The sequence below is a fragment of the Sus scrofa genome, chromosome 7 (assembly GCF_054392235.1).
Source record: "Sus scrofa isolate SSC_HxYL_T2T_F1_AM1 chromosome 7, Sscrofa_HxYL_maternal_Yorkshire_Landrace_v2.0, whole genome shotgun sequence".
NCBI lineage: Eukaryota > Metazoa > Chordata > Mammalia > Artiodactyla > Suidae > Sus > Sus scrofa.
In genome coordinates this window covers 54547544-54563174 of record NC_139389.1, presented here as the reverse complement: position 1 = coordinate 54563174, position 15631 = coordinate 54547544, and the positions used below count along the sequence as shown (strand labels likewise).

Here is a 15631-nt window from a genome sequence, read left to right as displayed (position 1 = left end):
GGGCACCCGTGGCATATGAAGGTTCCCAGGCTAGGGGCTGAATTGGAGCTGTAGCTGCCAGCCTACACCACAGCCACAGCAACGCAGGATCTGAGCCGCATCTGTGACCTACACCACACACAGCTCACGGCAATGCCAGATCCTTAACCCACTGAGCGGGGCCAGGGATCGAACCCACATCCTCATGGATACTAATTGGGTTTGTTAACCTCTGAGCCATGATGGGAACTCCAAACCTCAGTTTCTGTATCAGTACGGTGGGGAGTTGTATCTGTTGCACCTACCTGCTGTAAGGCTTAGGAAAACAAAGGAAAGGTGCACAGGAGACAACTGTCCTAGAGATAATTCCCACTGCTTTGGAGGCCAAGAGTTTCACTCTCAACTCCAGCCTGTCCTTCACATACTTCCCTTCCCTTGGCTGCAAGTATTTTCCCTTCATCTCTGAAGTTGTTGAAACCACTGATGGGGAAAAGCAGAGCTGGCTTGCCCAGCCAAGCCGACCTCTGCCGAGTGGATCCCAGCTCGGGACCACTGCCTGGAATAAATAAGACACCCCAGAAAGCAGAGAGCTCAACAAGGCACCAGAAGTGGCAGTGAGGTAAAAGCACACTGTGAAGTGGTAGTGGGAAAGCAGGGGCCCTGCGCCTGGGGCTGGGTTCTAGAACACTTGTGCAGAATGACTTGGAAGCATCTTTCTGGTTCTCATTCCTTCCTCCTCGCCAGCATCCTATGGCTCTGCAGTCAGTGATCTTGCCTTTACCCTTCGCCTCCTACCTGTGACAGAGGTGTCTTGTGGCCATGGATCACCAGTTCTTCCTCCAGCTACCCTCGTCCTAGTCTGCCTGGCCATCCTCCTGAGCTCCTTCCCGGGAGCAAGGGAGCAGGTGGCTGTGGGGGCAGAAGTCAGCCAGACGGCCTAATATGTGGACAGATAAGGCACATGTGTCCAGCTCATCAGTCAAGCCTCCGGTGGGTGGTGCAATTTCCTTAACTCAGGACATTGGTCTACATCCTCCCCTCTTCTTTACTCGCATCTTGCCCCCTCCTCATTTCTGAGCAGATGGAATGAAGTCAATCTCAGGGAAGGAAAAGGAAAGCTATCTTTTGAGCAGGTGTGATTTAGAGAAGGGAAGGGTCTGTCATGGGAAAGAAGCACAACTTTGAGGCATCTGCCCATTTCACAGATTTCACAGATTTGAAGACAAATCAACGTTTGTAAAAAAAAAAGGGTAATAATTTTCTTTGGAAGACAATACATGCCTCAGAGAACTTTTTCATTCCAACCACCACCATCTAAAGCAAGGGTTTCTCAACCTTGGCATATTGACATTCAGATAAGTCTCTGCTGTGGGGGCTGTGCTGTGCATTGCAGGCTGTTTGGCAGCATCTCTGGTCTGTACCCAATTGATGGCCATAGAACCCCTGAGTGGTGACAACCAGGAATATCCCCAGACATTGCCAAATGTGCCTTAAAGGACAAAATCACTCCATTTGAGAACTGCTGATCTAAAGCGCTAAATTTCCGCGTTCTGTCCTGTAGCTGCCCCATCGTTAGTAATTCCTATGCATTCTTTTAAGTTTCCCCAACTCTCAAGGAATCCAATTTGGTTAGCCTTGAAGGACACTAAGAAAAGGCTTGTGGTCAGGAAGAGGTAGGTGGGTGGGGCCACCAGGGTTGCTGCAGGCCCTTGTACTCTGGGTGCTGTCACCCTATGGGCATGGCATCCTTCAACTCCTGCCACTCTGCCCTCACCAGCTGCCTCCAGTGTAGACAAGGTAGACCCTCCCTTTCTCCTTCCCTTCCTCCTCCTCTCTTGTTCTGCTGTGTCTTGGGTCCATTTTACAGCCCTCCTCCTGGGCATCTCAGCACACACCCGGGTTTCCTTGTGTGGTTCAGCTCGAGAATTGGTAGTGTACATTTAGTGTGGTCCCAGCCTCTTTGTCACACGAGTCACCTAAGGAGAAGGACACAGAGCAGGAAGCCATCTTGGGACTGGGCGGCAGTGAAGGAGGAGGGGGTGGGGACCCTCCTTAGAGCTGGGGTAGCTGATGGCCTGGGCCCTTGGGGCTTACCTCTGTGCACCCAAATCCTGCTCGGCGCAAGCGGGGGTCGGGGGTGGGGGGACGGGCTTGGGGCCGTGGAGAGGCGCTTAACGAGATCACACACTTCCTTACATTCCATAGTCAAGTAATCCGTATGGGGATATAAAGAAGCATGTGGCCTCGGGAAGCAGTCTTGGCCCGCCTGGCTTCCACCAGTGTCCAGGGTGCATGGTCCCCCTCTTTCTCATCCTGGCCTTGCACCTGTGGGCATCCCTGACCGAGGAAGGGAGAGCCTCCCAATCCTGCTGCGGGTCCACCTACACCCCTTCTCTCCCTCCCGAGGTTTCATCCTCAGCCCCGACGACAGGCGCACTGATTGTGGCTCCAGAGTCCCCTCCATGGCCAGCCTCCCAGAGCTGGCTCCACGTGTGCCCGCGTCTCAGATGTGGGTCCCTCCCATGTTCCTCCTCCTCTAGAAAAGCTGGGGTGGCGGGGGGACCACGTATCCATCCCATCATTCCCCCCAAACCATCCCAAAACACACCTGCTGTGAGGCCTGGCAGAGATTTTAGGGACCCCAGTCCTTCCCTGATTCTTTGTTCAGAAACAAATGGCCCCCACGTTCCCCTGGCTTGTTTTGGTGCAGTTGTAAGTTATCTAAATTCATTATTACTATTCGCTTTCTACCACTCAATATGATTCTTTTTTAATGTTTGAAGGGCGGGGATGGGGGGAGAGATGGAAGGAGGGAGGGAGAGAGTCGGACAAATATTTCGCACATGCGCAGAGGGCAACCCTGGCTTAGACCACGCCAGGCAGGCTCTCCTGAACTTCCTACTGTCCTTCTGTCTGTGGTGGGCACAGTTGATGAGCGGCAGCTGCCGGCACAGCATTCCAGGCACCATTGTTCATTGTGGCCAGGATCTTTTTGTTCGGCTTCTGCTCCCCCTCGCCTATCACCTGCCCTACAGTCTGTGAGGCTCGAGCCTCAGAAAAGTGAGGGACGTTGGCAGCTGTGGAGCCACCCAGGGTCTGAACTGGCCACCCCTGCTGGAGGGAAACGGGGTTTTCAGCATCGGAGGATCTAATGCTCTGCGGGGGAGCAGAGTAGGGAGATGCCAAGGGGAAGAACTGTGCCCCCAGGGAGTTTTGAGACTCATGGCACGGACAAAGCAGTCAACGAAATCTAATGCAAGTAATACAAATAAGAACAATTTTTTTCAAGCGTGTTCTCTAGGGCAGGGAGGACTTTGGGTGCTTTGATAAATTCTTGAATCTTCACTAGTCTAGGAAATAGCCATTATTTTTTATCTGGCTTTACAGAGGAGGGGGTAGAAAAGAAGTGGTTTACATATATGTAAATGGTAATCCTTTAAAAAAAGCCAATCGGATTGGAGGGACAGTCTTGGTTAACCATGAGACGGCGTGGAAGGCAAGAGCTGAAAAAGAACGAAGGAAGGAAGGGAAGAAAATGCCTGTGGGTTTTACACTCTGTGAACGTTTGTTCCTCTGCAGCACCACCCTTGAGGTGCTGGTGATGGTGGCAGCTTATGCACCATAGATTTTCTCAGGAAAATAGGAGGATGACCATGGCACCCCAGTCAAAATCCTTCTGGCTGACCTCAGGAATCATCCAAGAACTCATCCAAGTGCTATGTGTAAGCTTCTGCTGTGAAAACACAGTCGTCCCCCATGGTCAAGTGCTGGCTTCATATAAGTGAGAATGTGGAGCTGCTCTTCTTCCTCTAAATTTAGGGGAGGCTGTCAATCAAAAGCAGGGGTTGATGGGGAGGAGAAGCAAAGGGGCCAAGGAGAAGGTACAGTTGTGACTCTGGAAGGATTAAAATGTCTCATCTCTTCCAGTGAGCCAGGGAACGGAGAGCACAGGTTCATTTTAATTGGATGAAGCTGCAGATCAAGATCCCCAAAGTGGCATGTGCATTTCAGGAGGGAGGGTTTGCATCGATGAGAGAGACTGAGTTTTTTGGTCCTGAGAACTAGAAAGAGCCCATTTGGAGATGTCTGCCATTCATAAGTGAGCTGAGGTCTAGAGGGTGATTAATTCATGTAAGAATGTAAAAGTAATCGATTTCCAGAGAAAGAATGGGAGATAACTGTCCTGGTGAACTGTCCTCCAGCACTTGGGTGTGAATTATTTCGTCTTTTTGTCAAGTACAACCTCATATGGTCAAAAGATTATGTCAAAGTCCACTTCAACATTTTCAGGGAAAAAAGTGAACTTTTAATAACCATTTGCTTGATTGGTTTTGAGTCTTGTTCTACTTTCCCATGTCATCTAACTTAAGATGCCAGGAAGGAAATGCATAGAACAGCTGAGGAAATGAAGTGAAAGCAGGGCTGGAAAAACAAAACAAAACAAACATCAAAATCAAAACCTTTCAGACCAGGCATAAATGGGAGGAAAACATCTAGGATGGGAATATAAAGACATGTTTTTCCGAGCTTTGTATAAGGCAAAGGGTATTGACACAGGAGTCAGTGGCAGGGTTTTCCCCCAGATTATTTAGCTTGTTACCTGCCCAAATCCTCTGACTTTGGCTGGTGGTGTTAGTAGGAGGAGGAATTGGGGTGGGGTGGTCTATGGTGTGTCACCTGGCCATCGGTGTACTCTGTGATATTGGTGAAATCATCACCTTTCTCTCTCTCTCTCTCTTTTTTTTTTTTTGTCTTTTTGTCTTTTTTAGGGCCGCACCTGTGGCATATGGAGGTTCTCAGGCTAAGGGCTGAATCAGAGCTGTGGCTGCCGGCCTACAGCACAGCTTGCAGCAAAGCCTGATGCTTAGCCCACCGAGTGGGGCCAGGGATCAAACTCATGTCCTCATGGATACTAGTCGAGTTTGTTACCGCTGAGCCACAATAGCAACTCCAGAAATCATCACCTTTCTCTCCCTCATTCCTAGAGTGGTTGTATAATTCCATCCACCCACCACAGAGTGGGTTAAAGATTAATGAGATAACACACGTAAGGGTCTTGGGTTTCTTAGGAGAACAGGCTGATGGCCATATAAAAATGTCATATAAACATTTATTTTATTTTTATTTATTTATTTTGTCTTTGTCTTTTAAGGGCCGCACCTGTGGCCTATGGAGGTACCCAGGCTACAGGTCGAATCGGAGCTGTAGCTGCCGGCCTACACACAGCCACAGCAATGTCAGATCCAAGCTGCATCCGCGACCTACACCACAGCTCATGGCAACGCCGGATCCTTAACCCACGATCGAGGCCAGGGATTGAACCCACAACCTCGTGACTCCTAGTCAGATTTGTTTGTGCTGCGCCACGATGGGAACTCAACATGTTATTTAAACAAGATGTATTTTTCCCTCCTCCAGCCTTGTGATTGGACGATTGACCCAAAGCCTTACATCTCCCTTGTTCTTGAGAAGTAAGTTCCATTGGAAAGCATTCAGTAAGTAACAATCAAGGCGGCACCATAGTCATAAACAGCAATTATAGTATAGTCCTTTCCTATTCTTTCACCAAGTAGGGCAGTATTCAAACACAAAGGACTCAGACAAAATAGGACAGAGAAACGAGGATGTGATCTCCCATTAATGGTCCTCAGAAAGATTCTTGGGTTTGGGAAAAAATCAAGGATGGATTAAGACAAGGGGAAGACTAAACAATAGACCACGTAATCGTCGAGGTTATTTAGCGCAGAGGGGTCTAGGAAGGAAGAACAAGGCCTGGGCATCTGAGTGGTCTGGCTCTGTGACCCTGAGCAGAGGACTGAACCTCTCTGAGCCTCAGTTTCCTCATCTGTAAGGTGATTATAACCTGTAAAGTGACTTATTCAAGAGGAGGCTTCAATGAGATAGATTTATGTAAAGGGCCATGACCACAGTGTTACAAGGCTAATAAATGGTCGCTATTACAATGATTACCATTGTTTAATTTAATATATACTTCATATTAATTAATTATATATTTAATATATACTTCACATTAATTAATTATATATTTAATATATACTTAGTATTAATTAATATGGCAGCTGAAACTACCCACGGCATGGAGGTCCTTATATGTGACCCACTGTAAAGAGTTTCATCCACAAAACTATTGTACAAGGGGTGGTTCTCAGCTTGGGGGAGCTTAAATCTTATCAGAAATATTTCTCTCACAAGTTTGGTTTCCCTTTTTTTAAAAAAATCCAATTCTTAATATTTTCATAGTTCAGAGAAGCTTTGTTAAGGAAAGGGGTTCATTGGCATCATTTCTGATAAGACTCATTAGAGGTTCTGAAAGTCTGGGGTTCCAGGCTTGTTTTCAGGAACTTCAGGAAAAAGTATATATGGTGAGGTGCTCAGACTGTCCCCTTATTGACCACAAGGCCCTGCCCTCTGAGGACAGAGTGGAGTCAGTCAGCCCTTTGCTGGACAAGGAGAGGAGAGCAAGACTTGGCAGGAAAATCACTGGCACTTCACTCTGTGAATTGCAACTCTAAGGCATCTTAGCCGCCCCTGTCCCTTCTCTGCTCCACAGGCAGACTGATCATAGTTTCTTAAAAATGTAGCCAAAATTGCACACTTTTATGGGGATTAGGACCCCGGGAGGGTCTGCTGGAGGAGCGGTCTGCACAGATGCAGCCACCCTGGAGCCCGAACACTTGTGACCTTCTGTGCTCGTATCCCTGCTGGTCTTCTTGGTGGCTGGCCATGAAAGAGAAGCTATTCTGGAGTTCCCCGAGGCACAGGCCAGATTATTTGGGGCTTACCACCGTCTGGCTGAGGAGGTAGGAAATGAAGCGGTGGCCCCTCCTTTTAAGGCAAGTCCAGGTCCTGTGTTGGGAGAGAACCTTATTTTTCCTAAGGCTCAGCCAGACATCTTGCTATTTTTAGAGGACTGGCCGGTTCTGAATGTTGATTCCATCATGGGCACGAGTCCCATTTTAACTTCCCAGGGGCAGCCGAGAGCACAACCAGCTCCCAAAGCTCATTTTCTCTCCCTGCGGGGACCCTACCACCTTTCTGGGAAGAGGCGAGTTTGGGTGGCATTTTACCATTACAGTTGTCCTCGCCCTGCTTGTCATCAGCGCTGGAGAGGTGACCTGGGACTTTGGGGGAGGCTGGGGCAAGGGGACGAGAGCGTACCAACCTTATACTAAGCATATCCTTATTTATGCTTCTAGCAACTCTGTGAAGTACCTTTTATTACACCGGTTGAAGCTGCCTCCAGGTTAGATAATTTGGAGGCACAGAATGGTTAAGAAACTTGCCCAGGTCACACAGCCGATCAATAGCTGACCTAGGACTTGAAGCACCTCTAAGCCAGAGCACACATTCATTCTAATTTGTTGCATTTCCCAACGTCACCTGATCCTCATGCCACAGAAGGTGCTTATTAAAATCCCTGTTCCTTATACCCCCGAGCCACAGAATCGGAATCTCCCTGGGAATGGCTGGGTATTAACATTTTTAACCAGCATGCCTAGGTGGTTTTCATGCTCAGCAAATTTGGGGAAGAACAGAGTCACTTTCAAACTTGAGTGAACATGAGAATCGCAAGGGAGTTTATTTTTTATTTTTTTTACATTTTCTCTCAATTTATTACCAGTACCTAGAAAGGGAGTTTATTTAAAGGCAGATTCTTCTGACTTACTCTCAAAGCTGCTGAGAGATGTGGGCCAGGGCCCAAGAATCTGCATTTTTGCAACCATTGCCAATTTATCCTGTTGCAAGTGGGCAGAGGAAAACACGGGCCTAATAATAAACAAGAAAGAAAGATGGAGATGCTAGAATCATGAAGTCACTAATACCAGAAAGGACTCATTATACTGCAGTCCAAGGACAATTATTTCGTTTGGATTAAAGGAAGAATTTCTGCAAACATGATGACACAGGTTAGACCCAGAAACAGGTGATCCCTTCCACAACGAGAACAGTTAACATATTCATAACAGAAAGGGGGGTAGGCCCTGTGGTCCACACGTGACCACTGACGTCTTAGCTCCCCCAAGTTCCCCATCCTCAGCTTCCACCTGGAACGCTCTCTTCCCTTTGCCCGTCTTTCCTCGTTAAAAATTCTCTCTTTAAGGCTCAGTCCCAAAGATTCTTTCTCCACACAGTTTTCTCCCAGGTGCTCCTCTCCCTCTTCTTTGTTCCTGTTGTTTGTACCTCTCCTGGGGTACAGATCCCTTCTTACCTTGCTGTCTGACTCCCTTGTGTCCCTGTAATGCACACCTTTCCTTTCAAAGAGGGCTGGGACCTGACTGCTTCATTGTTGATGTCCCACACAGGGAAAGCCTTTTGCCCAGTAAGGTGGACCAGATAGAAACCACCGCCACCACTACACTTACAGAGGGCTTACTGGGTGCAGATGCTGTTCTCAGTGCTATAGAAAGAAACTGATATTAAATGTTCCTATTTTGCAGGTGAAGAAAGCAATGCACTAACTGAGAGGTGGTTGTGGAAGGGTCTCTCTTAGAAGTGATAGCTCAGGAGTTCCCATCGTGGCTCCGTGGTTAACGAATCCGACTAGGAACCATGAGGTTTCGGGTTCGATCCCTGCCCTTGCTCAGTGGGTTAAGGATCCGGTGTTGCCGTGAGCCGTGGTGTAGGTCGCAGACGTGGCTCAGATCTGACATTGCTATGGCTCTGGTGTAGGCCGGTGGCTACAGCTCCAATTCGACCCCTAGCCTGGGAACCTCCATATGCTGAGGGAGCAGCCCACGAAATGGAAAAAAGACAAAAAAAAAAAAAAAAAAAAAAGCAATAGCTCAGAGCTCCTTACACATCTCTAAGGAGACCAGAGCTCTCTGTGTTAAAGGAAACCACACTTTAAAAAAAAAAAATCATAACCTTCTAATTTGGTGTATCAGAGTCACCTGGAGGGCTGGCTAAAACACACCCACCCCCAGGCTGTCTGATTCGGTCAGTCTGTCCTTTTTTTTTTTTTTTTGCCTTTTCTAGGGCCACTCCTGTGGCATATGGAGATTCCCAGGCTAGGGGTCTAATCAGAGCTGTAGCTGCTGGCCTACGCCAGGGCCACAGCAACGAAGGATCCGAGTCGTGTCTGCGACCTACACCACAGCTCACGGCAACGCCGGATTCTTAACCCACTGAGCAAGGCCAGGGATCGAACCCGCAACCTCGTGGTTCCTAGTCGGATTCATTAATCACGGAGCCACGACGGGAACTCCCTGATTCGGTCAGTCTGGAATGGGATCCGAGCCTGTGTATTTCTAACAGTTTCCCAGGTGAGGCTGATGCTGCGGACCATACTTGAGGAACTATTGCTGTAGCTCAAGGTGTCTGTTGCTGAGCAATTCATGGGCAAGGAATCAGCCCTTACATTCTGAACTTCATCAAAACGAGGAGGAGAGGAAGAGGAGTAAAGCATACAGCAGCCAGGAAGAGAGTGAGCGATGTTCAAGGGTGCGATGGTAGGAGTTTTCACCAATGAGGGTGCAGATGGGCAGGCAACACTCCAAAGAGAGGAGCTGAGTCAGTGAAATGACTAAGTAATGAAGAATTTTCAGCCTAAGCGGCGGTACACAACTGGAGCCCACCCCTTTGGCTCCAGATTCTTACTAACAAACTTTAAGTGGGGTTTGCAGAAGAATGGATGTAACCTCTCATGAATGGTGAATTTCTTGAGAAGATAGCTCGGCAGAGGGTCCACTGACTCACAGGCTCTCATGCCATATTTGTGGAGGGATCGTAATGATAGTATAATGTACTATAATAATACAGAATATTGACAAACCGCTTTACCTCCAAAATCTTACTTTTTTTTTCAAGTGCACCTATTAAATTGAGTGAGGATGAAAAACTGCTTGAGATCTGGGAAACACATTCGAAAATCTGGTTCTTGTCCTAGTTTTCCAAAGAAATACATTGCTCAGGGACTTAGTTTCTTAGTTTTTAAAAAAGATGTAATACTTCACAATGTCTGCATGGGGATGTCTTTGGGGTCATCAGAAGAAATTGCTCCCATTTAATGATTGGGATAAATGATATATTAGAAATAAATTCCTTTGAGTTACTTTTGAGTTTCAGTACACATTCAAAATATTGAACCAAGGCACTGGAAGGGCAAGCCGCAAGTTCGAATCCTGTGCTGTCCAATTCTCATCCCTCACTCCCCAGACCCGAGCTCTTCGAGTTACTGACCAGCCCCTAGGCAACTGTGAACTCTCGCCTCTCTTCATAGGCCCTCTTTTAAGTCCACCTTCCCCTCTGCTTTGCTTCCAGCCCCAGCACACAGAATCAAGTTCACCGTTAGGACTAAAGTCACTCCCACACACCAGTCATGCAGGCTGGGGCGATTTCTCTCATCCACGTCCCCTGGCCTGGCTGCCAGATGGAGCAAGATTCCAGCGGTGCTCCCTCGACCGTGGGGGAGGCAGAACCTGGAGCTTCATCTGCTCTTATAGATGCTGCGGTGCTGGCTTCAGATGACAGACGCAGCTCATTCACAGGGCTTCCCCCCAAAACATGAGCAAAGAAAGAAAGACAGATGGGCAAGGCAGGAGGGCCAGAGGACAGTTAGAGGAGAGAGCTCCGCGTGGGAGCAGCTCAGTACATACCTGGGGAAAAGTTGCCGGCGGGTCCCTTCTCTCCGTGCCTTCTTCCCTGGCAGCCTCATCCCCATTAAGGTGTTTAGAGCATGGATTTTTCTTTCTTTTTTTTTTTTTTTCCCCAGTGCTAGCAGTGTTGGCTTGCATTTCTATGCCTTCCTGTCAGAATTCTCTCAAGGAAACAGCAGCTGGTGAGCTCAGAAATGTCAGTCAGACTCCTGGCCTAGTTTGGGGCCTTGAAGATTCTTACAGAAAGTTAAAAAGGTTTCTGGGCCAGTGTCTCCTCTGGGTTTTGCCTCTCACCTTTTCCATCTTCTATTTTTTTTTTTTTTTTCATTTTTACCTCCGTCACTGGCTACTTCAATGGCCTGCCTCTGTCTTTCTGATGGTCCCCTTTCGGGTCCGGCTATGGCCCTTCTCCCAGCCCAGCCTAACCAGCTGGGTGATTTTCTAAGCACTTGACCCGTCCTTGGGCACTCAGTCCTTATTTGGTCTCCTTACTTATTCTCTTTTCTTGTTTCCTCCTTTTCTTTTCACTGGTATCTTCTTCATCTCCATCTTCGTAGTCACACGCAGAGAAATCATCGTTGTCTTTCGTTTATGTGCATCCCCTAAGCGGATCCTCTGTCTTTTCTCTCTCTGTGTGTCCCGGCTGCTTCATTTGCCCTGCCTCCCTTTCGAGTTGTCATCTTTCCTAGCGTTACCTCTCCCTTCGTCCTGCCCCGACGGGACCTCCCTTCAGATCTCCCCTCAGACCTCTCCCTGCTCCTTCCTCCTCTGCTCCTGCTTCTCTGTCCCTGCGCTGGGAAAGCCAGCTCCCTCCTTTTGTACCCTCCAGCCCCCCGCCCACCCCCAGCACACTCTCCCACCTGTCTGTGTCTTTTAAGGGCCTTGGTCATGTCCATGCCTTCTGTCTACCTCAGTCACCGCAGGGACGGGCTTCTGAAAGCTGTTAGATGACACCTCCTCAGCTGTCCCCTCGCAAGGAGAAATGCCCTTTGCTAAATCCTTCCGCGGATAGACCAATCTACATTCGGGCTTCTGTTTATGCGGCACCTTGGAGGGAGACATCTAGTCTTTTAAAGAGCAAGACTATGCATGTTTTCAAGCGAATGACGCCCCACCTCTTGACACTGGGATTCTTTCAGGTTATATCAATATATACCATTTCAGATACAGTCCTTTTAGGTCCGGCTCTCACTCATCTTGGCCATTTTTCCAATGGGAGGGTGGCGGTAGTAGAGTTATGGAAAATGCGCCTAGCTGGGGACTTGATACTCAATCCTGTATATTTAGTACCAGCGCCTGCCAAACGGTGGTGTAACATAGAAGGCGCTGGAAATACAAACAAGCGTCTATGTCCCCTGCCTTGATAGACTTAAACAGGTTCTTTGGGGGGGTAGGACTTGTGTCTGGAAAATATAGAAAAAAAAAAAGGAGATGATCATTGCAAATTGATAGTACAGAAAATAAATGCAATTGGCATTCAGAAACAGGGATGGAGGGGTGGGGGGACCTGGTTGGGAAAACTTTGTGGGGGATGTTGGGTTTCGCCTGCGTCCGAAGGTAGGGCGGGCTTCCTAACTTGGAGAGGTGAGGGAAGGGGTTTCCCAGATGGGCGAACACTTGAGCAAAGGCCTGGAGGCAGGAATGTGTAGAATGTGCTCAGGAAATCCTAATTAGCCAGGGGCCGGATCCAGTGCTTTGTAAGGGGTTAGCCTGGGGACGGCCTTGGACACAGAGCGGCCGTTCTGAGAAAATATACTCATAGTAGGCGATCTCATTTTTTTTCAAAGAAGAATTCCTTTAGACCACACCTTTATAGGTAACTTTATTTTATTTATTTATTTTTTATAATGATTTTTATTTTTTCCATCATAGCTGATTTACAGTGTTCTGTCCATTTTCTGCTGCACAGCAAGGTGACCAGGTCACTTAATTTTAAAAAGAAAAAAAAAGGAGTTCCCGTCATGGCACAGCGGAAAAAAATCCCACTAGGAACCATGAGGTTGCGGGTTTGATCCTTGGCCTGGCTCGGTGGGTTAAGGATCCAGCGTTGCTGTGAGCTGTGGTGTAGGTCACAGACTTGGCTCGGATCTGGCATTGCTGTGGCTGTGGTGTAGGCTGGAAGCTGTAGCTCCGATTTGACCCCTAGCCTGGGAACCTCTGTGTGCCATGCGTGTGGCCCTCAAAAGCCAAAAACAAAACAAAAAAAAGAATAAATGCTATTGTGTTATGATTTCTACAACTTTGTACATGGATTCTTTGAGAATTCTCATCTGGAAAAACCACGGTCTGAAATCTGTTGCTATTGAGTATATAGAGAAATAAACATGTCTTTCCAAACCCCAAATATTAAAATTCTGTTTCTTATTTAATTCTGGTACTTGGTATTGAAGGGCTGCTGTTCTAAATTCAGGAGACTGCTCTTCCCACTCATCCCCAGTCTGTCTCCAGTTCTGCCTCCTTCGTGAGCCTGCCCCAAACTCCAGTTGACTTGATACCAATCTTTCCCCTGCTGAAGGCTCAGATCCCAACTTAGCTGGATTAGGCATTTGTTATAAACCTATATACACTTTAACATGTCATTATACTGTTTTAAAATTTGCTTTATGTATGTATTATTTCTAATGCATGCAAGTCTTTAATTTGTAAGACTGTAAACTCCAGGAGGCCAAGTTTATGCTTATTTTGATTTCTTCTCTTGTCTCCAGAACAATAGAAAGCATACAATGGGCTCCTAGAAATGCTTGTAAATCAGACTGGATAAAGAGGTTTGCTAAAACTCTAGAGCAAAAGAGAAACCCACCAGGTAGGTAAGCATGGGAAGTAAGCATCCTTTTAAGGTTGTATCGGTCTTCTAGCTCTTCTGAGATTTACCTCAAGTCAAAAGAGAAAAGTGGGCTTAACTGAATGACTTACCTGGATATAGGATTATAATATGATTTTCCTTTCTTTTTTCTGGTTTTTTTTTTTTTTTTTTTTGGTTTTTAGGGCTGCACCCACAGCATATGGAGGTTCCCAGGCTAGGGGTCTAGTTGGAGCTACAGCTGCCAGCCTACAGCACAGCCACAGCAACGCCAGATCCGAGTTGCATCTGCAACATACACCACAGCTCACGGCAATGCCGGATCCTTAACCCACTGAGTAAGGCCAGGGATTGGAACCCGCAACCTCATCATTCCTAGTTGAATTTGTTTCTGCTGTGCCATGATTTCTATACTTTGATTTTCAAGCCACATTGTCTTGTGAGCCTCAAAGACTGTTTGGAGAGGTGTAGGTATTTGAATTTGGAAGATGAGCCATGAGAGGTGCAGAGCAAAGAGGGGACTTACTGAGGGCTCCGTGGCTAGTTACTGGAAAAGATGGCATGAAACTCAGCTCTTAGGACACTTGATACATTTTTCTTTCTTTCTTCTTCTTCTTTTTTTTAACCTTAGCTCATTCTAGGTGAGGAATTCTGGTTTGCCTGGTAAAAAGGTATTTTCTTTTCCTAAAAGTCTTGTTTAAACCAGGTTTTATTTACTTATTTACTTAAAAAATGTTTAAAAAATTAATTAAAAAAATCAATTTACAATGATTTACAATGTTGTGTTAATTTCTGGTGTACAGCAAAGTAATTCAGGTATATAAACCAGGGTGGTTTTTTTTTTTTTTTTTTTTTGGTCTTTTGTCTTTTAGAGCTGCACCCACGGCATATGGAGGTTCCCAGGCTAGGGGTAGAATTGGAGCTACAGCTTCCAGCCACAGCCACAGCCACAGCAATGCTGGATCCGAGCTGCATCTGCAACGTACACCACAGCTCATGGCAACGCCAGATCATTAACCCACTCAGCAAGACCAGGGATGGAACCTGCAAGCTCATGGTTCCACGACGGGAACTCCAGGTTGGTTTTTAACGAGGCAAATTGATGGGTGAGGTAGAAACGGGAGTGAGGGGGTAGGGAGGCCCTTTTCCTGAGATCTTTCTCAAGGAGATGCTCTTCCCTGTGGAAATCTCCAGAATCCAGGAAAAGGGTACATCTGAGTAAGATAATCCTCAAGATTAATCTTCAAAATAATTTCACTTGGTTACCTTATTTAATGTATGAGGAATCCTGTAGCACAGGGAACTATAGTCAATATCTTGTAATAATTTATAATGGAAAAGAATCTGAAAAAGAATATATATATTCATATATATACACACATATATTTATGAGAATCACTTCGCTGTACACATGAAGCTAACACAACATTGTAAATTACATATACTTTAATTAAAAAGAAAAAGAAGAAGAACAGGAATTCCTGTTGCAGTGGAGCAGAAACGAATCTACCTAGTCCGTGAGGATCTGGGTTTGATCCCTGGCCTCGCTCAGTGAGTCAGGAATCCAGCATTGCTGTGAACTGTGGTGTAGGTTGAAGAGGTGGCTCAATCCTGTGTTGCTGTGGCTGTGGCCTAGGCCAGCAACTATAGCTCCAATTCGACCCCTAGCATGGGAACTTACATATGCCCCAGGGGTGGCCCTATAAAGCAAAAAAAAAAAAAAAGAAAAGAAAAAGAAAAAATGAGGAATCCAAGGTCCAGACTAGCAAAGAGACTACCTGTCTGTGTTCTGTTTATCCCGTTCTAAATTGGCTTCTTTTAGTAAAGAGCCCCTTGAAGGGCCTTTTTCCCACCAAGACCGACACTGGGACAGGGCAGTGGTGGTGAAGGCAATGCTTAGGCTGACTTAGTCACGGCTGCAGGCCACCTCTTAGGGCCCTCCGACAGTGACCAGACACTGGAGGAAAATCCCTCCATTGTAGGGGCATGCAGAAAACAGACTGTTTCATGTTGAACATGGGCTTAAAGCTTTGAGGTGGGCTCTGCTTCTGCATTTCCTAAGGGCGATAATAATAATAATGAAATCATGGGATGATAATAATAAATCCTTTGAGATGCTGCCAGAACTGTGAATCGGAGGCTTTAGACGCCAGTGGGCAGCTGCTTGGCTAAATGTGGCCCCCAGTTGTCAAGGAGAGACCCACCCCGATACGGGAGAAACAAATCAACAAGGATG

General features: G+C 46.9%; 1 protein-coding gene and 1 non-coding gene across 5 annotated transcripts in view; both read right to left on the bottom strand.

The window, feature by feature from the left end:
• IL17A (interleukin 17A) overlaps positions 1–11385 on the bottom strand; it is a 49991-nt gene extending 38606 nt beyond the window's left edge. For 2 of the 4 annotated variants that reach the window (XR_014809123.1, XM_084966778.1), the window contains exon 1: positions 10596–11385. The gene's annotated coding sequence lies outside the window, so the exon portion shown is untranslated. Of the gene's footprint in view, positions 1–774; positions 917–3242; positions 4402–10595 lie in introns of those variants that run through there. The other 2 variants (XR_014809125.1, XR_014809124.1) reach the window with 2 other exon arrangements.
• MIR206 (microRNA mir-206) lies at positions 2151–2230 on the bottom strand. Its single transcript, NR_035378.1, has one exon. It is a non-coding gene; the product is annotated as a microRNA mir-206 (primary transcript).
• Positions 11386–15631: the final 4246 nt, after the last annotated feature.